At 35.8% G+C, this 26,669-nt stretch overlaps 1 long non-coding RNA gene across 1 annotated transcript in view; it reads right to left on the bottom strand.

Moving 5' to 3' along the window:
- Positions 1-26,669, bottom strand: part of LOC138705238 (uncharacterized) — an 825,990-nt gene that overhangs the window by 220,444 nt on the left and 578,877 nt on the right. Inside the window, exon 2 of the long non-coding RNA XR_011333676.1 lies at positions 10,102-10,135. This is a non-coding gene — a long non-coding RNA (uncharacterized lncRNA). The remainder of the gene's footprint in view (positions 1-10,101; positions 10,136-26,669) is intronic.

Here is a 26,669-nt window from a genome sequence, read left to right as displayed (position 1 = left end):
GCTTGCCTGCCGGTCTGAAGTTGCGTTCGGGCGCGGGTTCGATCCCCGCTTGGGCCGATTACCTGGTTGGGTTTTTTCCGAGGTTTTCCCCAACCGTAATGTAAATGCAAGGTAATCTATGGCGAATCCTCGGCCAAATATCATCTCGCTATCACCAATCTCATCGACGCTAAATAACCTAGTATTTGATACAGCGTCGTTAAATAACCAACTAAAATAAAAAATAAAACTTGACTATATGTGTCAGAGGAAGAACAATTCTTTGTATAGACCTACATCTGAAGTCTGATTGACGAAATATGTTACTAGTCAACGATATATGGAATAGTGGGGAAAAGGAACTGACCACACTACCCCATTATCTCCTGGCTTAGTTGCCTCATGAGTGATGCCGTATTGGTATCACTTGTGAGGTTCAAACCTGTCTTCAGATAGTTGACTAAACAACAACAATAAGCATTAGGCTGTTTCCCCTTATTACCCGAATAATATTTATTCCGATATTGTGCATTGTTGTAGGAGTATATCCTGTAAGAAGTTTCACTATTGCTATTAGCTGTGTACCTGTCAAGTTTGATAAATAATTCATTGATTTTATTTTTGTATGGTCCTTTCATAAACAGTTCTTATGTCAGTTGCTAGGATTGTTTTTGCAGTAAATATTGTCTTCCTTCCGAATATATTCCTGGTGTTGTGGAAGAGAAGGCCTGATGGCCTTAACTACGCCAGAATAAATAAATAAATATATATAGCCTATATATTTATCAATTTATTCTGTTTTGGTACACTTAGATATCATAAGGGTCATCTTAGACCTACAAATCTGACCTTTGATAATTTTACAAGTTCTTAATTTTTTGACTGAAATTTCACAATACTCTTACACCCACTTCAGTTTTTAAAACTAATTTCGGCACCGCAGCCTGAGGTTTATTGTATCTAGACCCACAACTCTACTGAACACACGCGCACACTGCAGGACTCCCCCGTTTACTGGGTCAGGGTACCCGGGGGGCACTGCAGACTTGGACAATGGACAGATGTCCAGTCTCCGTGAAGAGGTCCGAATTAAATCCCCCGATTTCACGACCGGGAATCGAACCCCGGTCACCTTGATCAGGAGTCCAGCACGCTACCCCAAGACCAAGGAGGCGGGCCCACTTCACACTTACTGAATTTACGCCAGTCAGTTCAGTGACTGTTTCCAGACAACACAAAAATTCGAACGCTGCCTTACCGCAACGCAGTATCTTCAGTCCTACCTGTCTCAAGTTGTTAGAATTCGCTTGTGCCCCGTTAAATTTTGATATGTAAATTTTACGATGGCATAATATTGATTTCTGTTCAATGGTAATAACATAATTTCCTAAGAAAAAGGAAAGACTTCCCTTCCTTCTTTTAAGGCTGCTATGAAATGAAAGTTACCGCAATTATACCAAAGAAAACTTCCGTAAGGCCCGTAACACACTTGCAGAGTTTTCGCCAGCGAGAAATGTGTTGCGAGAAAATTAAAAAAAAATTGATAACATGGATTCAAATGGACGTCCACACACTGGAGGAGATTCTCGCTCAAGGTAAAAACCTCGCGCGAGTTTCTCACTGGAATCGGTAGCTCAGCGAATTTTCTTGACACATTTATCAAAGATGTTTGACATTTATACTCTTTATGACGATTGAATGTAGAAAAAGATATCACAGGTGGCGATGAATTGTATTGGTTTTATTTGAAAATGAGGAAAGATGGCTGATAATTGCAGTCAGAAACTTATCGAACTTGTACCATATCACCCATAGGCCTATTTATATGATACAAGGGGTGAAAACTATAAAAACACGAAACTTAAAGAAGAAATCTGGAGATAAATATCAGATTATCTGAAAATAAATAGGGCTATATCCTATTTCGATGAGATTTAATAGTATTAATTAAACATCTGAAATAATGTATCTATATGTCTTGTATTGTATTGTATTGTATTGTATTTACAGTTTAACAGTTTACATAATTTTAATCAGGACATTGCAAAGAATTCTCTATCATATCATGAATGGCAAAAAACTGTGGTCCATTCAACCTGAAATAATGCCTAAACGTATCATCATTCAAATCGAAACCAGTGTCCAAAACTGGCCCTGTGATTTTCAAACTCCACTTCCTCATCATCTGAATACTCAGAATCAACATAGCGTTCGTACGTAATTTGTAAAGTACGACAATATACTTACAGGTTATATATTTAAGTACGACAATATACGTAAATACATAACCTATAATATATCCCCCAACGAGTGATTACTATAATCAGAAAAATGCTTTCTGTATGAAGGCAGTGCATAGATGATCATAGCGAGGTGTGATCTGTGATAGCGAGAACTCTCCAAGTGTGTGGAGGAGGCTCTTCGCCTCTTTCTCGCAACACATTTCTCGCTAGCGAAAACTCTTCAAGTGTGTTACGGGCCTAAGACTGTTTTTGTTAAGCATACATTTTGCAATGAGAAAGTGAAGATTGAAAAAAAAAATTAATTACAGGCGTCCTTCTGTCCTTGAAAGGGATCTCGGTACTGACTGGGTTTTCTGCTGGTTTGCCGGTTGACCATTGCTTTAATTTGGAATTAATGCTAAAGAATTCAAGATAATTACAATTTAGAAAACAAATTTCTCTTGAATCAACCATCGCTCAAGATCGCTGTGTAAATTGAGAAAAGTCTTAACATAACAGCAGATACATTGTTCGTAGATTTCATGCACTCTGTATCATTTTTACTAGGTCACAGGTTTTTATGCCTATACTTCTCCTTTTGGAATGACGGTGCATTTCGAAGTTGTTTCTTGCCTCGTGATTGGTCATATTCTCACAAAATGACCCACTATGTCTGTTCTAGCAGATAGCAAGCCTGACATCGACCTGTTTTCGTGGAACTTTTTGTTTCTGGGTAAACTTCAGGTTGTCCCAGAAGCAATCGCCGCTTCTCACAGCTCTCATATTTAGTTTCCAAGGCAACAGACGTAAAGAAGTGGATTTCACGGGGCTATTTTTTTACGAGTTTGACACACGAGTTGCGTTGTAAACGTCTTCTGTTATTCAACGATGATACAAAAGAGGAAACTTGTATGTTGTGAAATAGGGTATAAAACCATATTGATATTTTCCATTACATAATGATTTTACTATCTGCTATGAACCTACAAGCCGGAAGTAGATTTGGTTATTCACGCACGTGTTACTGCGGGGAGCATTGCTAGTGCATGAATTAAATTGATAATGTTTAACAAGCAAATATTCTTATGGAGTCAAAAACAAAAGTTAACTTTTTTCTTTCACTATGTTAATAATAATAACGAAACTTATACAAATTTTGGCCACTCGAGCGCAATTACGAGGGCCGTCCAGAAACTAAGTTTCCCTGGAGCCGTTTACAGAAAGAGAATACAGTTTCATGAAAATATTTATTGGAATAGATCAGCCATCGGCAAATTTGTATTCACGATGACATCACTGAAAGCAAGCCGCAATACAAAAGACGTAATATCAATAGAGGAATATAGAGCACTCCGTTCGGATCCCAGTGGCGGACTCTCAACACAAGCATCTGACTGATTAACTGGTTGGGTTTTTTCCGAGGTTTTCACCAATCATAAGGTAAATAGATAATCTATGGCGGATCCACGGCCTCATCTTGCTAAACACCATTCCACTATCACCAATTCCATCGACGCTAAATGACCCAGAAGTTGATATAGCGCCGTTAAAAAACCAAACAAAAAACGTTTGTAGCTTGTTTGTGAGAGTCCAGGTTTTCCTGCCATAGTAAATGATAATTGAGGGGTTGGCTGGAAGAAGGGCGTAATTCGAATTACGGCGTTTATTCGTAAAATGGCTATATGCGTTATTTGGCGGCGTTTCTACCAACCACCACAATATTATGCCTCTACTCCCAATAGATTGCAATAGAGAGGTTATATTGAATTGCGTCCGTCTTCCATCTCACTGCTGTGGTTCGAGGACCGGCAAAGGTAACTGCAAGAGTGTTCGCGTTGTATGATGAATTTCTGATCTATCCTATCTTTCACTTAATGGAAGCGAATATAACATTTCTGATGTTGAAAGTATCAGTGAAAATGAATTACATACGGAAAGGTAGAAAACGGAAACGGTTTAACAAACTATGAAAGAATAATCTAGCAAGCCACGACGAAATTACTGCAAAGCTTACACAAATAGGTCAGGAAAAATGGTGAAACGAATACAGTATTACTTTTTATTTTTGTCAATGGAGAATGAATGTAAGGTACTAGTGATATACGTGTATGCAGTGCTATAAAATATAATTAGATCCAGGCTAGCAGTCAGCCATTTAGGAACGATCATATTTCTGACAATTTAGCAAAATATTTAAGCCAGTTGCTACCAGAAGAAATATGAAATGTCTACAGAGGAACAAGCCATTTTCCATTGAGGATTTTGGGAAAATGGAATCAAAAACCAACAGGATACATTTCTTATGGGATATTTGGAGAGGAGGACCATTAAGCAATGTCAAACAACTGTAAAACCACAGCACCTAGAATGTTCTTGGGTATAGAGTATCATGTCCGAGAAGAATTTTTATGCAAGCCCTTTATTCTGTCATTGTTTAAAAGATCTAAGAAACGAGTGATAACTGTACAAAATGTAGTGAAACTAGGTGATACTATAATGACAGATATGAGAGCCGAACACTCCAATAGGCCTCACAAATTCTAGATGTTGTTTATGTTAGATTATTACATCACTTAAAGTGGCATAGTGTTTGTAAGCCTATATTCCAGGCAGTTTCAGTTAAAATGATAAAATGAAATAAGTGAGATTAATTATTTTTAATGTTATTATAACTACTTAGTAAACGAACATATTATATATTTATTTTTTGTAGAACATACATTGTAATTATCTTCATTATTGTAGTATAGACCTATAACTAGCCTTTCCTATAGAAATATAGAAACGTTAACAGTAATGCAGTATTTTCAGCACTCTTCTATGGAAGATGGGCGTAATTAAAAAAATGAATGTTTTATTCTCGTACATTATTTAAACATTAACCATGGAACTCATTGTAACCACAAGAGAACGTATTACCCTACAACAGCGGTGACCAAAGCGGGTGTCGTGGTTACATCGTGTAATCACAGACATTGAAACGGGTACGAGGAGTTTCCTGTACATTGCTGTGTGTTTCATTCACGTACTGAAGGCAAGCAGTGGCGGTAACATGTCACTCTACAAACTGTTTCTATATGCAGTAAAAGGTAGTTGGGTAAAGAATGAGGAGAAATTTTTTCTTATTCTGTCGGCATGTAATATGTTTACTTTGCTCAAAGGTTCAATTAGGAATATATAGAAACATTAATTGCCACGCTGAATAATGTATTATTATTATTATTATTATTATTATTATCCACTAAGTGTGTGTTTCTATAGTTCTTCTGTACGTGCATGAATATTGATTCTCCCTAGAAAAATAAAATTATTAGGTTTTATCTCAATTTTAATCTTCTTCATCTTTAGTTGAGAGTAACTATTAATTATTCATTTAATAATAATATTGTAGAATAACTGATTCAATATTATGTGCCAACGAACTGTTAAACGCCAGGAATTGGCATGTCTTAAATCATAGCCAGGAAGAGAAAGATGAGATAAATAAATGTAAGGAAGTCAGCTACCTAATGGGGTTTGAAATATCTCGTACTCTAAAGCCTTTTAATAATGAGAATTTCTCAAAAGAGTAATGATTAAAATAGTTTAAATAACTTGACCATAAAAAGTTTTTAATTTTGAAAAACTACGAATTTCTCGACCAAGTATCGAGAGAAGAATTTAGAAAATTCCTATTGTATTGAAGAGGAATGTTAAAAAAAATGAAGCAAGAAAACTCGTATATTATTGACTGGCAATTGATGACAGCAGTGACATTACTGATACAGCGAAGCTTAAGATTTTTATCCGCTCGAATGATCAACATGTTAGTGCAGGAACCGCCACTGGTTGTAGTTTTCATGCCAAGTACCTTTCCTCCGTCTCCTTACTTCATAGGCTATCTGTCGTATGTAATCACTTCAGCTCGACTTTTCGTCACCGCTGCCCTACAATATAAGTACATGAATAATGTCATATTCTAGCAAGAGATGCAGGGTACAGATAGTTTTTGTTGATTATCTCAAAACTATGTTTTCTGAGTAACGCCCTTCTTGCAGCTAACCCCTCCAGTACCTAACTTGCATATACAGGATGCTAAAAACATTCAGTATTTTGAGACACTAATTCTTTGTATTGTTTTGATGAATACTACCACCACTCAGTATATTAAATTATATTTTTTTTAATGAAAATCATATTTAGCATGTCATACGATATTGATTAACAAGTACTCATGTCTCAGAATATATTATTTTTAAATCTAACGTTTATTATATTTTTGTTTCTTGTTTCGTGAATACTGGGTGTTCATTTCAAAGTGTGTCATGACGTCACTGTTGTTGGGTCACCGATTTGAAGCGAGTTTCAGCTGATATGTTAGAGAAGTTGCCTATTATTTAAGGCGTTCTTCAATCTGAACTTCAGAACGTGTACGGTATAACTTGAACGTCGTAGCAACAGATGGCGGTCTGTACGGTCTGTGTGCTACCATAACCTCTTTCGAACTGTGTTTTGCGCCGGCAAGTCGTACGCAGGGTATTTGTTATCATCGGTTGCGTACGGTAACATTCCACAACACAAATCAAATGCTCCGTGTCCATGTTGACCGTCGAAGTTAATGTCAACAAATACGTAAGTAATCGTCTTAACCCTCTCCCCATATCCCGACAGTACGTATTTCCAAACAGTTCACATTCCTGCCACTACCGGCGTTATCGTACGTATCGGTACGTACTCTTCAGAATGAACGCCGTACTTGCTAGCCATCTTCTCTGCCTCTTAGGTTATACACCTCAGCGGAAGTGTAGGAAGATTGAATTCTCTAGGCTCATTAACTAGCCACATGACGGCATACAGCGAGCCAAGACACATTTTGAACTGAACACCCAGTAATATTACCCCTCAAAGCATTGGATGCGTTTTAAACGCTCTATATACTAATTTTAACTTACGATGGTTGTTTCTTGACTTCATTACAGGATTGAAAGAGAAGCATACTTTTGTATGAAAAATGTACTTCCTTCCTTATATCTTCCATTTCGCTATAATCGTCTGTGAGCCATGATCCTAGCTACTTCAATTTGAAAATACCATCAATGTTTATGGATTCCATTTCCAATTATTGGCTTGGTTTCCTTATGTTTCTGAGAGTTGTTATTTCTTTGGTTTCCAGAGGTTTGCTTGGCGCTTCAATTCCATCTCTCAATTCCTGGAAGGCTTCTGCTGCTATTTTCTCGCAGTTGTTCATTATATTTAAGTCATTCGATATCAAAGTGTAGTGCTATATATAACGGGAATCTCCCTAATTGTATACTCTAGTGATTTATATTGCGTAATTTTGTGTTACGTGTTATGTACTTACTTACTGGCTTTTAAGAAACCCGGAAGTTCATTGCCGCCCTCACATAAGCCCGCCATTGGTCCCTATCCTGAGCAAGATTAATCCAGTCTCTATCATCATATCCTACCTCCCTCAAATCCATTTTAATATTATCTTGCCATCTACGTCTCGGCCTCCCAAAAGATCTTTTTCCCTCCGGCCTCCAAACTAATACTCTATATGCATTCCTGGATTTGCCCATACGTGCTACATGACCTGCCCATCTCAAACGTCTGGATTTAATGTTCCTAATTATGTCAGGTGAAGAATACAATACGTGTAGGTTACGAGTAATATAATCGTTTTAATTCAAACAGAAAGAATTTAGACCCGGCGTTGAATAAATTAGTTTTTCGTCTAATCCTAGATCATAACAGATAGGTCGGCCTTATATGCTTTGACGTTAACAACTTTTGTCAAGTTTACTAAGCTGCCATCTAGTTGTTACATAAGGAGTTACGTCATAATTCCCATTTGAATTACATTAGCGACTGTACTGCCATCTCGTGTTCGTTTACGGCGGACGGGTGGCGATCTTGGCGGTTGTTCTCTTCAAAGTGCAAACGATTTTAATATAGCGATGAGCTATGTTTATTGTTTATTGTTAATAAAATAACATTGACAGAAATACAATTTTAGTTCTTCCCTGAAGGAGTAAAAAACTCGTGCTCAGGGAGATATATGTCATATATGTGTTACATATATGATCTAGAGTCTAATGTTTGCATAAGGACTTCAATTAATTTGAGGTTATTCGCAATAAATCATTATAATTTTTGTGCATCCTATATCCTTTCTCTTTACTAAGAATGAAATACAAGTGTTAGGGTAACATCCTGAACACACACGGAGAGTGGAACAGTAAGTTGGACTACATGCAAGAAACTGCTAAGACATAAAATGTAACGGAAACTTGTAATTCAATAAGAGTCAGCAAATAATTTTTAATACAATACTGTCACTATACCTTACGTATAATGAGAATGCGAAGTAACACACTGACAGAAGATGCTTCATATATAGGGTGAACCGTAAGCATTGTAATTAATTTCAGGGGATTATTCTTTGCGATATCTGAAACAAATAAATTTAATACAATTGTGTTCGTTTTTGGTTTCTTTTTGAGATAAAAATTGTTTTATGTGAGATATTTCATAGCTGTTTTGGGGAAGTCATTGATTTAATACCCAATATGCTCAGTCAGTTTAAGAGAGTGGTATATTACGAAAATGGATGATTGAAAGAATTTCAGTTTTGTTCTTTAAATGTGCAAATATTTGATCCGAACAAATGTAGCCTTGTAATAGTAATATACGTCACAAGAGCGGTATGTTGACGTTTTCATGTTCGAGGAAAAGGTTGAAAAAGCGAAACGTACTTGAGCTTTTTTAATTTCCGAGAACATGAAAACAAACATACCGCTCGTGTATCGTACATTATTTTGTGCGAAGATCGTTTATTACATACCTGAAAGACGAATTTCTAATTAGTTGCAATGAAATCTCCATCTTGGTTTTTGTTTAATGACGGCAACTTCGGAAATCCAAAATATCTTTCTTCAACATTGTTGCTATAAAATGTTTTCTGTGTTTACTATACTCCAGCAGGCCGTGATATACGTCTGTCTTTTTTTCCCCCAGTCTATAAATGCGAACTTAAAACAAACGGTAAGGTTATGTAATGATTTATTTTTCATTTTAATATTTTAACAATATTATTTATATAACATATTGCAGTAATAACATCGGCATCTGGAATCTTGTTGATTTTTTCACGGCTTCCTTAATGTTACTTGTATCAGGAATGCAATAAGTTTCGTGGAGTAGTAGACTTTACTTAATTTTTGCAGATATTTAAAAACAATAACTAACATTGCAATTTAGGTGCAATTGCAGTGGTAAGTTTCCAATTTATAATTATTACTATGTTAAACGTCTCTAAAAATAATATGTTAAAATCCTAAAGCAGTAAAATGAATGTCGCGCTTAAGCGGTAAGAAGAGGGAAATTGTTATGTGTGTTACGTTGGGAATACTGAATGTGGTATTTCACACTTACCGCGTATTGGTTCTGTGCGGAAAACAAGCAAATACGCATGATCTCGCACAAAATATCTTTGCAGAACGAAAAGTAAAATTGTTCGGATCAAATTTCTGCATATTTAAAGGACAAAACTAAAATTCTTTCAATAATTTATTGTCATAATACACCGATCTCTAAAACAGAGTGAGCATATTGGAAATTAAATCAATGACTTTCGCAAATCACGCTACGACGTTTTTCTTGTAAAACAAATTTTATCTTGAAAAAGAAACAAAAATTAGTAAAATTGTATTAAATTATTTTGTTTGAAGTACCGATAAGAATAATTCCCTGAAATTAATGACAATATTTACGTTTCAATCTGGATAAAGAAGAAAACAACATATGGAAATAGAGCTGTTATTGAAATTTTTTTCATATTAATAGTGAACTTAGCTGTAAGATAATTGTTTAGGCTTCCTGCATCAGGTAGGCTAATAGATAAAAATATTAAACTTACTTGGCGAGAGGTCAGTACTGCAGCAGGACTGCGCCTAAAACAAACAATAAAAAAATGGCATTAATAGCGGAGAAAACTACGGCAGAGGAATGATGCTGCAGTAATATGCCACAACATTCTCAGCGTATCTGCTGAAAAGTCATTGTACAGCGTGCGTCCAGGGCTGCAGTCTTGAATATCTCAGCATTTAAATATATTTCGATCTTGAATTTTGCCATTCACGTAAACAATTATGCCAACAATTACTACAAGTCTTGAAGTTTAATATGATTTTTTTTATTTTAGTAGGCTATTTTATCACGCTTTATCAACACCTTAGGTTATTTAACGTCTGAATGAGATGAAGATGATAATGCCACTGAAATGAGTCCGACGTCCAGCACCGAAAGTTACCCAGCATTTGCTCATACTGGGTTGAGGGAAAACCCCGGAAAAAACCTCAACCAGGTAACTTACCCCGACTGGGAACCGAACCCGGGCCACCTGGTTTCGCGGCCAGACGCGCTAACCGTTTAACATGAATATTATTACAATAAACATCATGACTATGAAAATATTGCAGGCAACGGACTGCTCAATTAGGAGAATTATTCAGAGGCACTTCTCATTATGAAATGTCAGGATGTCGTCCATTTAAAAAAGCGTTAAATTACAAAATATATTACAAGTGCCATTAAAAATGTTTGGCCTTCAGAAGGAAGTTCGATTCAATCTCCTTATCGAGAAAAATTATTGCAAAATTGAAAGAGAAATCAGCATCGAAAATTAAATGTCAATGAAGGTTCTAAAAAGTCAAATACTATATTATTTACTCTTGCTGAATAAAACTGTTGAAGGTAAGACATGTCGAGAGTTGTTAAATTACAAGAAGTTAAAGTTATGTTTTATTTAACGACGCTCGCAACTGCCGAGGTTATATCAGCGTCGCCGATGTGCTGGAATTTTGTTCCGCAGGAGTTCTTTTACATGTCAGTAAATCTACTACATTAGCCTGTTGCATTTAAGCACACTTAAATGCCATCGACCTCACCCGGGATCGAACCCGCAACCTCGGGCACAGAAAGCCAGCGCTATACCAACTCCGCCAACCAGGCCGACTAAATTACAAGATAAGTACTTGGTTCCGTTTCCGTTCACAACATTATAAATAAAAAAGCAGTTTAAATAAAATAGATTATAAGAATAACGTTGCTTTTAAGGTATTAAGCGGAAGATTTAAAACAGGCAATTTATTATTAAAGGTCCTTTTATTATGAAAATACTGTATTGTGTAATATGGTATTAATGCTAACATTAAAAAATTTGAATAATAACACGAAAACATTTTGAATAGCCAGATAATGACCTTGTCCCTACAGGAAATATTTTCGCCATCCAACAAACATCGTGGAACAGAAAATAGAATGATTTCCACCCCCCAAACATGTACCTACCCTACTCCAGCACAAAACATAACCACAACAGTAATATAAGAACTTCTCTGTCCACCGCTTTGGTCTCGTAATAGCGTCTTCGCTACCGAACCCAATGGGCCGGGGTTCGATTCTCCGCTTGGGACGAGCTGTCTGGGTAAGGTTTTTTCGGGGTTTTTCCTCTCTCCTATGGACGAATATCAGGTAACTTTATGAGTCTCGCCACTTCCTTTCCTCCCTCATCATTCCGGTTGTCTTCCTTGGTTTTCAGATCGCTCCTGCGGAGGCCCTCCGAAGCTGCTGACACTCTCGGCCGGTCTCCATGGGAATGTCAAGCGTGATAGCTGGTGACCAGCAGTGGAACCCACTCCTCTCCCGGCGGGAGAGAGGTTTTCACCTCAGACCGTTGAGGAGACGGGAGGGGTGGTTTACACCTCAGACCGTTTGAGGGGGGAATGTGGGGGGCTGTTGGAAGTGGAATGGTATACAGACTTGGAGGGGTGGCGGGACTGGTCGTCAGGGTGTTAGCGGTTAGGTCGGTTCGGCGTGGGTGCGGTCGGTGGCCTTGCAACTCATTCCAGGGGTGCACAATAGACCTCAGGTCGCGGTGCACAGGGATGTTCCCCTCCCGGCCTCAGAGGGAGAGAGAAAAGTACTTCTCAGTTTTGTAGCATACAAATAAAAGCACAATCCTTTAGTGAAATTACAGCCATCTATATTACTTCTTAACACTATAGTTTTTTTAGATTGAATGAAACATATTCGTACACAGCTAAGAATTGGAATGTTATCGTGAATTTTTTGCGCGAACAATCATGTTCTTCCGTACGTTTCCCTTAAGTTACGAATACAACCACCATTTATTCATAGAATTTAACTTGATCCTCCTGCTTGCTTTCTTGATCTCGTCAGATCGGTTTCTTTCTCTCGTGAGTTAGCTCGATTTCTTTCTCTCGTCAGATTGATTTCGGCTTCGTTCTATTATCAGTTTTTTTTTTTTCGTAAGTAGATATTTTTATTCGTCCGTTCTTTCTCTTGTTAGGCCTAATTTATTTTTATCCGCTTTTCGTTCTCTGGTTACATCGGTTTCGTTTTTTTCTTGGTTCGTTTTTCGTCAATTCCGTTTTCTTACTGTCCACCCGTTTCTGCTGATCCCTCTGCAAATGCTAAAGACTGCGCTGTTAAACTCTGTCCTGAAAATATTTTATGCACTGAATTGGCGGTCTACGTAATATTATACAGCTGATTAAAAGGACAAAAAAGAACCCCGTTATGTGAGTAACTGTCATGTGAATTTTCTCGTTTCGACGAACCTGCGACATAACCACTCAGTCGGACAGTAGGCCTATTATGTTCGTTCTCACTTCTTTTTTCGACTGCTGCTTCGTTTTCTCATTAATTCGTTTATCCGCTTGTTCTTTTATACATCTTGATTACACAACTTTTAATACTATATCACTTCGTAATATGTATTATATGTCTTTCTCGTGTTAAATTTTATCGTACCTGGTTAACATGTTTCGGTCTGTTATTGACCTTCTTCAGAACTGGCTGTTGCTGGTCTTGGCGCCTTTAGTTTTGTTTCCTGTGGGAGTGTGTTCGTGTGGTGTAATGTGGAGTCAAAGAGTGTGTGTGATCTGAAATTGAGTTGTTGAGAATTTCATTTGGATGTGTTTTTTTTGTGTCTGTATATTTCGTATTGTTCTAGTGTGTTTAGTTTCTGGCTTTTTGGTTGGATGTGCAGAATTTCCATGTCTGTGTTGATGTCTCTGTGGGTGTGGTTAGCATTTGTGATGTGTTCTGCATATGTAGAAGTGTTTTGTAATTTTGTTATGGCTGTGATGTGTTCTTTGTAACGTGTTTGAAATGATCTGCCTGTCTATCCTATGTAGAAGTTGTTGCAGGTGTTACATTTGAGTTTGTATACGCCTGTGTTGTTGCATTTGTTTGTTTGTGTTGTTTGTGTGTTGAGATGTTTTTGTAGAGTATTATTTGTTCTGTATGCGATGTTGTAATTTAATTTCTTGAATGACGTTGCAATCTTGTGTGTGTTTTTGTTTTCGTATGTTAGTGTGATGTATTTTTTGTGTCTTGTTTTTTGTGATTATGTTTTGTCTTTCGTATTATGTTGTCTATTATTTTGGGGTTGTATCCATTTTATTGTGCTATGCATTTGATTGTGTTTAGCTCTTCTTTGTAATCATGTTGGTTCATTAGTATGTTGAGTAGTGTGTGTATCATTGTTCGGAATGTGTGTTTTTTGTCGACTTTTGTTATTTTGATGTCTAGAAAATTTAGGTAAGGTGGGTGCTAATGTTATGGCCATGTTCCTGATATGGCAACCCCCCCCCCCTATTGTGAGTTAGTTAACCAAAAAATCTGCTAAATTGCAGCAGCATCCAGTGAAAGGACATCCTGGTATGTCACTTGATTTGATCGTTTTCCATCCAGTAAGGTTGAGCAATATGGCGTCAGTTGCCTGTTTTGCGGTTTTCATGTGACCTCTTCTTATTTTTCTCTGCTAAGTCTCCTTTGTTTTATGCATGTTTTTCAAAGACTTGTTTCATGAAAACCATCGTACTCCATTCAGTTTTTAATGTTCTGTTGATTGGTGTTGTCGTTGATGGCGTATCTTTTACGAGTTGTTAATAATCAAACGATTTTCGTGAAAGCTTACCTGCTCCTGATATGACCATATCAAATGCACCATGGCCATATCAAGTTCATTTCACTTTTATTTTTCACCTGACAAATTTACATGCCTTATAGCTGGGATTACGCAAAAGTTTTGTATTTTAAGAAAAACAACTTAATTTTTTATGAAAATACCTGTTTTGACTACACTTTTGAATTATAAAAAAGATTATTAGCCTAAGTGTCATGTTTATTCATTTTACACCAAAATTATTTAATTTTAGCACAACTGCGCTATCAAACTGAAAACAATCACGATTTGTAGAACATGGAACAATGGTGGCCATATCATGTGCACATGTTCCTGATATGGCCACTAGGTAGACTTTTGGAATTTGGAACTTTTTGGACAATTAAAGCTATTTTATGGGGAAAGGAAATTGTTTTAAGAAAGTCCGTTAGACTGAGAACGAGTAAGAAAAAAGTGGTTTACATTTTTTTTTTTCAAAATGGCAGCTAGAAAAATTCTCAAACCTTAGCATGGCCATATCACGGACACCTACCTTATTTGTTGTTTTCAATTTCTAATGTGTAGCGTAGCTTTGGGTGTATTTTGTTTATCTGTTGATGCAGGTTTTGGATCTGTCTTTTGTTTCCTTTGTATAGTATTAGGTGTATTTTGTTTATCTGTTGATGCAGGTTTTGGATCTGTCTTTTGTTTCCTTTGTATAGTATTAGTATGCCATCTACGTATCTGTGCCAATATATGATGTCTGCATGTTTGTTGCTATCTTTGTTTAGTATGTATGTCTGTTCTATGTGGTGTATGAATATTTCTGCTAGTATACTGAAAAAGTCTTGTTCCTTTATTCGTTACAGAAGTATAGGCACTTGTCTTGTTAATCGTACCGCTAAGGGAGAAAATCGCTGTGTGGGTGCATGTGTACGATGTTGAATCATTGATGGTGGGTGGATGTATGATTCTTAAGTGGGTGGTTGTGAATTAGTCTAGACTCTTACATCTCTGTGCAGCTGCGTAATCAGCAATGTGGAATAAATCAGAGTAGGAAGGCTTGTTTTGCTTGACTAGAGCTGCATTGCCATGAATATATCTCTGATATTATCTTAACATCCTTTCTCTTCCCCTACGTTGAGGTGTGCTAAACCCTTACCGGAGCTGCGTTAACGTCCAGACTAGTTAATTAACTCTCCAGTATTTCTTACACAAAAGAGTATTCATTGGTCTTTGATTAGAAACAACTTTAAGTAAGAAGTCTGCTTTAATTAAGAAAAGGAAACTCCATGAATATGATAGCAAAATAAAGATTATTTTTCTCTGTTCAATTTTATGAAGTTACATTACTGCAGCTCTCTAGTTTGTCAACTTGAAACTTCGTGTATTGCTCGACAATTTTCGTAATCATAAATATAGCAATTTTTCCGTCGTTTTCATCACCCTCGCCACACGAAATTATCATCATCATCGCCAATATGACGTCATACGAATAAGATCGTGGCTTACGAGATAGACAGGCTCCGTTCTAGAGATGAGATAAACTGTTATTTTTAAGAAACAGTTTCGACTGTAACTGTTTCATGAACTGTTCCAAAATAACAGTTTTAAATAAACAGCTTCATGAGAATATGTTTACAATATCAGCGCCAACTGTTTCAATTTCCCATCTGTTTCAGGAACATGTTTCAAAGACCTTGAATCGTCTTTAAATCAGCTGTCCAGTGTATTATGACATCGAAAGTCATTTTTCGTAGGTTACTGTTAAAGAGTACAGTAAATAACTACAATTCAAAAAGAATCGATTTTAGTAACAAATAACGCATACAACACACTAGGAGAGTTTAATAACCATGATATTAGCCGATGATATTTTTCGCGGTATATTAATAATTAACACCATGTTAGGGCACCATGAACATATTCTTCATCAATGGATAGCTAATAATTAATATCAGATTTATTAGGGAATTTGATTCGTACAATTAAATTGCGCGATCCTACATGGGCTACTATTGCACGAAGGTCTTATGGAACATGGATAATATTATTATATATACTTTCGAGTGGAGATCAATAATAGCGCTACATGTGCCTTTGCAGATAGCAAAGAAGAGCAAAACTGTTTAGAAATTGAACGGTTTAGGGGTTTTCCCTCAACCCAATACGAGCGAATGCTGGGTAACTTTCGGTGCTGGACCCCGGACTCATTTCACCGGCATTATCACCTTCATTTCATTCAGACGCCAAATAACCTAGATGTTGATACAGCGTCGTAAAATAACCCAATAAAATAAAAATTAAACAATTTATCTCTTGAAACCATGTGTTACCACATACGAAACGTTTCACTAAACAGTTTCAATTATTGTGACACAGTTTCAGAAAAACTGTTCCAGCTTTTTTTGCCCATCTCTACTCCGTTCCGCTTCGATCAGCTGATAGTGCTAGTCTATACCTGCCTGATTCATCATTCACATGGGTGTATAACGTAGCGCGGCAATATGTTTGTTTTACTTACAGGAATTAATATTCAGGATTATATTTTTTAGTGACACGAATTAGTGGAAAGTGTTAACGTATAGTTACTACCATATACTATTAATTTTCAGTTTTCTTCCAGTTATGTTGTATACGTTCAGTATAATAATGCTACCACGTGTGGATTAACATCATCTTGTTCTGGCGGTAATTTCATAACGGTTCGCACAACAGTGATACATTAATTTCTCTCTTTATTTTCACAAGTGCAGCAAGTTCAACTCTTACATTATGTGTGTGCAATTACGTAGTTCAAGTTAGTGTTTGTTTTAAGTCTTTAATGAAGTGATTTTTCTCCTGTGTTACATGTACAGCTGTAGGCTATACGAATTCATAACCTTTTGTCGGCAATTTCGTAACGGCTTGCACAAGAGTGATGCATTATTTTCTCGATTAGTTTTCATAAATACATGTAAGTTCTGCCTTTACATTATGTGTGAAATTACATAGTTTAATTTAATGTTTGTTTTAAGTGTTTAATGAAGTCATATTTTTTTCTGTGTACTGTAGCCTATCTACGCATTCATAACCTATTTTTGTCATCAATTATTACTTTTTTTTTTCTTATAGGTGTAGGCCTACAGGTTGTTCTGTATGGTTGTGGAACTTGGACTCTCACTTTGAGAGAGGAACAGAGATTAATAGTGTTTGAGAATAGGGTTCTTAGGAAAATATTTGGGGCTATAAGGGATAAATTTACAGGAAAATGGAGAAAGTTACACAACGCAGAACTGCACGCATTGTATTCTTCACCTGACATAATTAGGAACATTAAATCAAGACGATTGAGATGGGCAGGCCATGTTGCACGTATGGGCGAATTCAGAAATGCATATGGAGTGTTAGTTGGGAGGCCGGAGGGGAAAAGACCTTTAGGGAGGCCGAGACGTACATGGGAGGATAATATTAAAATGGATTTGAAGAATGTGGGATATGATAATAGAGACTGGATTAATCTTGCACAGGATAGGGACCGATGGTGGGCTTATGTGAGGGCGGCAATGAACTTGCGGGTTCCTTAAAAGCCATTTGTAAGTAAGTAAATTAGGTGTACAAACAACATTTGAATCTTTCCTTGAAATTATTCCTATCTATTTGAGAAATATAGAATTGATTATATTTTGTTAAGCAAATTTCAGAGTGATGATTTGGAGAGCTGTCTTGCATCCTAGAGACAATTAAGGGTTGCAAATTACTACATCACTTACGTACAGGTCCTAGAGAATGAGAGAAAATTGTGATTTAAAAATGCTGTCCTGTTTGCTACTCAAAAAGTTGATGTAAACTTAAAAGAACTGATATCCACTCAACAAAATTACGACAGTGATATTGACATAAGCAGTTTTTCGGATATTGTGGACCAAGACTTTGAAATGGATGTAAATCCAAATGATATTGTGCCAATATTGACATATTTAGGGGGATTTGCAGCTAGATAGCTTTTACGTAAATTAAGATGTGATGTATGCAGATCGTGGATCCAGTTAAGTAAATAAATAGCCTAGACCACAGTCTAGTATATACAGTCACGAAGCTCAATACGTAGTAAATATGCATCCATAGATAGTTGCTACCCACTAGGATCGCTACTATCGCCTCATTACAGACAATGCGAAATAGTGCCTTCACAGTCTATTGTTTCTAGTACCCTCATAAACTCAAACTTCGTGACTGTATATACTAGACTGTCCCCTAGACGTTGATTCCTTTTATGACTTTGTGAAGGATTTAGATAGAGGAAAATTAACATTACCTACTGTTAGAGTAGCGTTTACTGTTGGTTTGGCGTGGCATACAATGTTATTATTAGCAAAAGGCTGGATTCAAAATTTCTTAACATGTGGAAAACAGCTCTCCGTAGCTCACAAAATTTGCAAGATTAAATTACTGAGGTCAGATATGCAAAATACTGAATGAAGACTCTTGTGGATAAACTGGGCAGTGTCGCCCTTTGTGTGAATAAATTTTGATAAATAACTTTGTTAAGATGACCAGTGATCAATCGTACGATTCTAAAGACACTTCAAGAAAAGTAAAAAAACTGAAATAATAAATATTAGTACATACAGTTTGTTAACAGAGCATGCACATTATAAACAGTTTTGGTGGATACGCATAACTTAAATTAAGTAAGAAAATTTCCGTTAGTGCAATTTGATTTTACTTGTGATAATTTGGAATTTATCTTAGCTGCGTTTCTTTATTTTTTCAAGGTCTCCTAATATTTTTGGAATTTTGAAAATCTATATATATATAATTTGAACTGGTAATAGAAATTACGGGAAAACGGCTGAACTGATTTTAATGAGTGACCCCTCATTTTCATGCCTGGCATCTAAAGTTTTTCGGAAAAGTAGTAGTTTTCAGTGAAATGTCAATTTTCCTACATAATTTTCCTATTTTCCAAAATCCATTTGTTGTCAGTTTTGAGAACTAATTTTATTCAATCACGGCCGATTTGATTGAATTTCAGAACAAAACACACACTACAATAAACAATAGGCTATTATACGAAGGCCATGACCTGCAGGATTGCCGACATATTTAGAGCTGAATTCAATTTGTTATTAAAAACTGATTCTGCAGTGTATAATTTTCTGAGTACTGCTGTGTATTGGATATTCAAATCTACGAGACTTGAGGTGGTTTGATGACATTATTACCATTAGAAATTAAATATTATTATAGTTAATATCATGATGCGTCTATTCTTCATTAATTTTACATAATATTGATGCTATATTGATGACATGAAAGTGAAACGTTTTGAGGTTATGTAAGTAAATGTAGAGAATATCTTAATTTAGATCTTCATTTCTATAATTTACTGAGTGACTGCTATATACAACTACAAAACTTAAGTAAGATAATAATATTGTTATTAAAAATCAAAAATTGTTATACTTATTAAACCAGTGGGGTTGGATCTTTTTCATATACTTAATGGCGGTGTTGTGTAGATATTGATATGTCATTGTCTTCAGTATTGGCTCGAGAGAGCGCAAAAATTACAGTTCCTAAGGAAAGATCAAAAGGTATTACTTACTGATAAAATAAGAGGCCTAGAAAATGTTGTAGTCCCCAGATCATTTCAGCAAGATCTCTTAGTAGGATAAAATGATTTTACGCTCTAAATTTCAAGTTCTACATGCAGCAGCTATACGAAAATGCTATTGTTCGAAAGCTTAGCAAACCTGACATTTTTTTAACTTTTGCCTACAATCCACAATGACCTGAAATTGCTACTGCTATCGTCCTGACATTGATACTTGCGTTTTCGCGTTGAAACTCAAAAACTGAAGTTGGATAGGTTCAAGAAAAAGTATTTGGCCTAAAAAAATCCATTCAGAGGGAGTAGGTTTCATTATTATGGAAGCAAATAACTATCAAAAAGACAAGTATTCTTCATTGAAAATAAATCTGAAAAATTTTTATTTAAACGTCTAACGAACTTAGTTTGCAGCAGCATTTGCTGCACAAGCCACTAGTTATAAATATAAATGGCAAGTGCGCTACACTGTTAACTTACTGTTCCTGTATTTGGAAAATAGGTTTGATTTTGAGAAAAACAGTATACATGGCCATTTACAACTCATAGTAATTAAGAAGAACGTGTACCTATGCCAGACGTGGCGAAAATCCGATCGTGCGCCGAGCCACTGTGTAACCTGCAACATGCATATCACCTATGGAGGGATGTGGACACCCTGCAACTGTCTGACTTATTAACGTATTTTCATTTTCCTTACGTCAAGCACTTAAATAACATTTTATACAAAACAAGGCTACAAACTAATGTTTAGTACGTGTAACGAAGAAAGAAATTAACAATAAAACATAGGACACATTATCACAAGCTAAAATTAACTGTCTTCAGAATGTCTCTGCGACAGTTTCAAAATCAGAAATTATGTCACTTACTGCCAGTCGTAGTTGATCACGAAGAACTGTCTTCAGAATGTCTCTGCGACAGTTTCAAAATCTGACATTATGTCACTTACTGCCAGTCGTAGTTGATCACGAAGAACTGTCTTCAGAATGTCTCTGCGACAGTTTCAAAATCAGAAATTATGTCACTTACTGCCAGTCGTAGTTGATCACGAAGAACTGTCTTCAGAATGTCTCTGCGACAGTTTCAAAATCAGGAATTATGTCACTTACTGCCAGTCGTAGTTGATCACGAAGAACTGTCTTCAGAATGTCTCTGCGACAGTTTCAAAATCAGGAATTATGTCACTTACTGCCAGTCGTAGTTGATCACGACGGTATTTGTCTGTCAGTCGTGATCTAAATTTGGTTTTTACTATTTTCATTGTTGAAAATAATTTTTCACAAACGTAAGTTGCAGCGAACATGGCTTCAACAGAGCAAGCGAAAGAACGAAGCTTCGGATATTTAAATTGAAGTTCTAAGCGTATTATTCGTAAATCTGCTGAAAAAGGATCAACGTACAGAGATAATAATAATAATAATAATAATAATAATAATAATAAGAACAATAACACAACCTTTTAATGTTTCATCTGTAGCATGTAGTAACTTATAATGCCGTTTTATATTATACAACCGTTTTCCCCGTAATACCTGTGAACAAATCATACATTTAATATTCTCATCATATTGTCAGCAAAAAAATGCGTCCTCACATCCTACTTGAAACTTTCATTTTTGTAGAAATACATTGTTTTGAGAGAGACATTGCGACGATACAACACTCGCAGGTCAGAGACAAATGCAAATGGAACCGAGTTTGACTCCCGTGAGTGAGAGGGTGGGAGTTGTGGAAGGTAGGAAGCAAGGGACATATTGATTTATTGATATAGTTTACAAGTACAAAACTTAATAATATAACAAAAGATCTATAAACAAATGTAGTTCTGCATACTAAATATACAATTTCCTAGACTTATTATTTTATCGCAAGTCTCAATAATTTAATGGTTCAAACTTGCACTTATGTCTGGTTTTAGTGGATGTTTAAACCAATCGTGATAACCATTAAGACATTAAACCTTATTTTATCTGCTCCTTTTCACAATTTAATTGTAATTATTTAGGTCTTATTTTAATAATAACTTATTATTCCAATTAGGTGATCAGATGTCGACATACTGTAAGTCATGAACCTGAATTAGCTGACTCGATACATTCTATATGTAGGTTGTCTTTATTTCTTACAATATTTCCTTGTCAGCAGAAACGTTTGCGTAACTTCAATGAAGACTACCGCATACCTGCTTAAAAACAAACTTGACAAGTTGCTTACATAATCAACCTCAATTTAGTTTCATTATTGTGTCGCATGTACTTATTATCAATTCATTACTATTATAATGCCTACTAAATTTATTATAAATGCATTATTATTGAAATTAAGACATATTAGTAAAGCAATTTATAAAGTCAAAATTATCTTCTGAACCTTTACTAAATAATATAGCTATCTGAATACATTAATAACTGCCTTAATTCTCTATTTTCAATTTTTATTATTTTAAAACCTTGACGTAATTCTATCTTATTTTCAAAACCTGTCTGCTTATCTAATTTAATTAATAATAAGTGTTTCTAATTTTAGGAAAATTTAGTCTTTGCTGATGCCTATCTCTTAGTAGGTAGTTTCGTTCAGTATCTATAGTTTTGATTGAATCTACTTTATTTATGATAGAGTTTTATAGGAAGCAAGGGAAATGCACAGCTATCATTGTGAGCCATAATGTGCTCGTGAGTCACATTTTCGCCACGGCTGACCTATGCCTTCTAACAACTCTGTTTCAAGGTAAGCTGTATATATTTTATAATGAGTAGGTTTAATTACATTAAAGTATGCATAGTCATGATCGTTTAACGATCAGATCGTAGGCTGTAACAAACTAATATCAGGATATTGTGATACGAATAAGAAGTAACCACTTAACAAAGAATGTTATGTAGAGTATTGGTAGACGAATAATCACTTTCGATACTTTATTATGTCAGTGGCGTGCCATCAGTGAACTAGCAGGACTAGCCTAGTCCTCTAAGTATCATCAGCTTATAAAATTTAGGACTAGCCTAGTCCTCTAAGTATCATCAGCTTATAAAATTTATTAGCTACATTTCATGTTTGAATTTAAAAAGTTTCAAGACATGACAATTGACAACTTCAATCTCTTTCCTCCCCTCAGCGCTCAACGTCTGTAGAATTGGACTCGTCCAGCCCACGCGAACCAGTCAGTTCGGTTCGGACTTGACTAGTAGAAGCCTAAGTGAATAGGAAATACGGTTGAGCGGTCCCTGGTAAAGAATTTCCGTGTCTCCATTCTTGTTAGAAAGAATGTATTAGTACTTTATTGTTTTTGTGCATTATCAGTCAAGTATTGAAAGTGTGCCTGCGAAGTGTAACGTGGATTAAAACAATATTGTGTGTTTTACGCTCTTTAGTAAACATGGAAAGGGACTCGTCTCGGTATGCAAGTCCATTGCAGCTCTTACCAACCGCATCGTCTGAATCGTCGCCATCCAGCAGTGGTACCAGTCACGACTGCCAACAGTCACAATGTTGTATTTTGGACCGTTTGTTAAGCATCGGTACTTCATTTGGAAGTTTTATTGTTTTAACCCTGTTGTTTAAGTGAGTTAGTGGCTATTTATACGTTGTCAGACTTTTCAAGCAGGACAGTGACTGAGATAGCAAAAGTTTTTGAAAGACACCGAGTTAGGACAAGAGGTATTTCCAGAAGTTTATAGATTATGCTGCCTAATAGCTACAATTCCAGTGAGCACCTCCACCGGTGGAACGTACTTTTTCCTGTTTAAAACGCGTAAAGAGTTACGTACGGAACACTCAGTGCGAAGACAGGCTTTCGCGACTTTCACTGTTATCGATCGAAAAGGCTCTATTGAACAAAATTCAAAGCCAAAGACATTTTTCAATGACGTCATAGAAAAATTTGCTCGAAAAGAAGAGAGGATGATTCCGTTGATGTAGACATGGACGTGGTCACTGGTAAGTCTTATTTTCGTTTTAATACGTATTACCTAACATATTTTTATATTTTTTTTCTGTTTATTATTAAATAGTGTCATGACAGTTCTATTACTGCAGGACCCCCTTGAAAAATGTCACCGCTAGCCACTGTATTATGTGTATTATGTCCTATAATCTTGTGTACCTAGTTACACACATGGTTTAGACTTTGAGCATTATCTTCATTATATTTAGACCTACTATGTAATTATTTAATGTGTATGCGTAATCTGTAATCATTGCTCTTTACAATCCTAATCATTCAGCGGTTAAACTAAAGCCTCGTTCACACTTTTCAAGTAACTTGAATTCAAGTCACTTGAAAAGACGAACTTGAAAAGTGTGAACTATGTTTCAAGTTGACTTGAAATCAATTAACGGCTTGAATTCAAGTTTCAAGTGAAGTTGGATCCCTATCTACTTTTTACTTGACTTGAAAGGACACTTGAAAAGTGTGAACGTCACTTGATAACTTGAATTCAAGAAGAAAAGAGCAGAAATTTAAATTAACAGCTGATTGTTTTTCAGTTCTACTGGGAACGTAAAAATAATAGTAAAACAGTAGTAAGTGAAATAATGACCAAATATTTGAGTTTCTGAAGTTATATAAAATTCACGAAGGCCTGCGGATTATAGAAACTCCAAAGTTTCGTAATAAAAATGCAAAGGAAGCTGCAAAGAAAGGAAGAGGTCATTGAAGAACTGAACAGCAGAGATTTTAACGTGGACACAGATGAGATAGCCTATGAAAAATAATAAAAAAACCATTAAACTGTAGATAGAAAAGAAGTGAGGAAGATAAGAGGGATTAAGACGAGAATAGCGTTGCTTGAAGGGACGACATTTATCGCCGAAACTGGAATGGTTGAATGTGGTTGATAGATTTTTGTGGGGGAACTGTAACAGCTTCAAGATAATCATTTTCAATTATGGTAAATCAGACTCGCTTATGTTTTATTACATTTGCGATAAGAATTATTAAATCTGCTTGAAGATTTCACTTGTTCTATTTGTAATAGTAAGTGGTCGTGTATTTCTCTTACTAATCTAATTCCTAACCCATACTGAACAACGCGTTTTCCATTTCTTCAATATATTTATCATTTCCCTGGCACGGAGACTTGCTACTACAGAAATTCCTAATTGCACAACATCAATGGACGCCATTTTATCCAACTTGAAAACAAAATAACTTGAATATGTCTGAACGGCGACTTGAATTCAGGTACTTGAAATCACGTGACTTGAATTCAAGTTACTTGAAAAATGTGAACGATGCTTTACCCTCAATATACGCTGTGCAGCTGTCTATATGCGTTACATCATACAGGAATGCGAGTCTCGCGCCGGAGCGTGTCTATCTCGTAAGCCACGAGTAAGATCGCAATCACATTAGAGTATTATCCTACTGTCAGAGCAACATAATTACATCATTACACTAGCATCGCATCATCATGTTACTGTATCATCATCAAGTCACCTCATATTTCCTATCTGCAGATCACCACAGTGCAGTAAAATATTTATTAAGAAGTTTCAGGTTATGATTGCAGTAATAATACTATATTTAGGCTACAACATACGCAAGCAATGCCTGTTTTAATTTTTTTTTTTTTTTACATTTCATTTATTATATTCCATAGATCTTACATTAGCGATGAAGCTTTAAGATGTGGAACAAGTCAAAATTTTACAATATTACAATTACAATTTTTACACTTCTACAATTTTGTAATTTTATACAATTTTCTACAATTTTTTTTTTTTTACAAATTTTGGCGAGATGTAGTGAGATGAGGTGAGGCCCGAGGTTTCGCCAAAAGATTACCTATTATTTGCCTTATGGTTGGGGAAAACCTCGGAAAAAACCCAACCAGGTAATCAGACCAAAGGGGTTGAAATGAAGTGAGGCCGAGGACTCGCCATAGACCATCCGGCTTCAGTTCCACAGGCTGGGGGAAACCTCGGAAGAAACCATTCAATGAGGCCAAACGGGGGATCCAACGAAAGCCCGAGCGCAGCTCCGGATCAGCAGGCCAGCTAGTCTGCCGACTGAGCTACATCGATGGCTCTACTAAAAATATAGACATAGCCAGTCAGATTATTAAATTTACAAACGCAAACGATTATTCATTAGATGATCTATAACATATAATACAAAACAAGTAAGTTAATTAAATTTAAGGCATAAACAATTCAATCAGTTGAGATATACAGAAATTGATAATACATACCATGCAAATTACAAACATAAACAATTCCTCAACAGAGCTATACAGATTACTATTCAATTTAAAGCATATACAATTCATCAGCCAAACTTATACAATGCATAGTAAACAAATTAATTCAATTTACAAACATATTTTCTTGGAGCTATACAAAATTGTACAATTCATATGAAGTAGATTAATTCAATTTATAAGCTTAAACAATTCATCATTTGACCTATACAGTCTACTATTCAATTTACAATTCATCAGTTATGCTAAACAAAAATATACAATGCATAGTAAACAGATTTAGTCAATATAAAAACACATTTCAGTTGAGCTATATAAAATTGTACATTTCGTTTGAAGTAGAATAATTCAATTCACAAGCATAAACAATTCATCAGTTGTGTAGAAGGTAACAGTTTGTAGAAATTTGGTTAATTCTCTTCTAAACCTTTTCTCTTAGTTCTTCAAATCTTTAAGATAATTAGGCAGTGCATTGAAGACTGTAATACATGAATAGCGAACTCATTTTTTATAACAGCTTAGACTAACAGAGGGTAGATGAAGATCTGATTTATGTCTTGTATTAAAATGATGAATGCCTGAAATATGTGAAATATTTCATTGAAAGTTCAATGACCTCTTCAGTTCTCCACATCCTGACATATTAAAACTGACCAATCCCATAAATTCCCTCCAAACAGGAACGTGCACGAATATCAATTATGCACAAGAGCCTC

Source organism: Periplaneta americana, chromosome 8 (genome assembly GCF_040183065.1).
Source record: "Periplaneta americana isolate PAMFEO1 chromosome 8, P.americana_PAMFEO1_priV1, whole genome shotgun sequence".
NCBI classification, from domain to species: domain Eukaryota; kingdom Metazoa; phylum Arthropoda; class Insecta; order Blattodea; family Blattidae; genus Periplaneta; species Periplaneta americana.
This window is presented reverse-complemented; position numbering and strand designations above follow the sequence as displayed.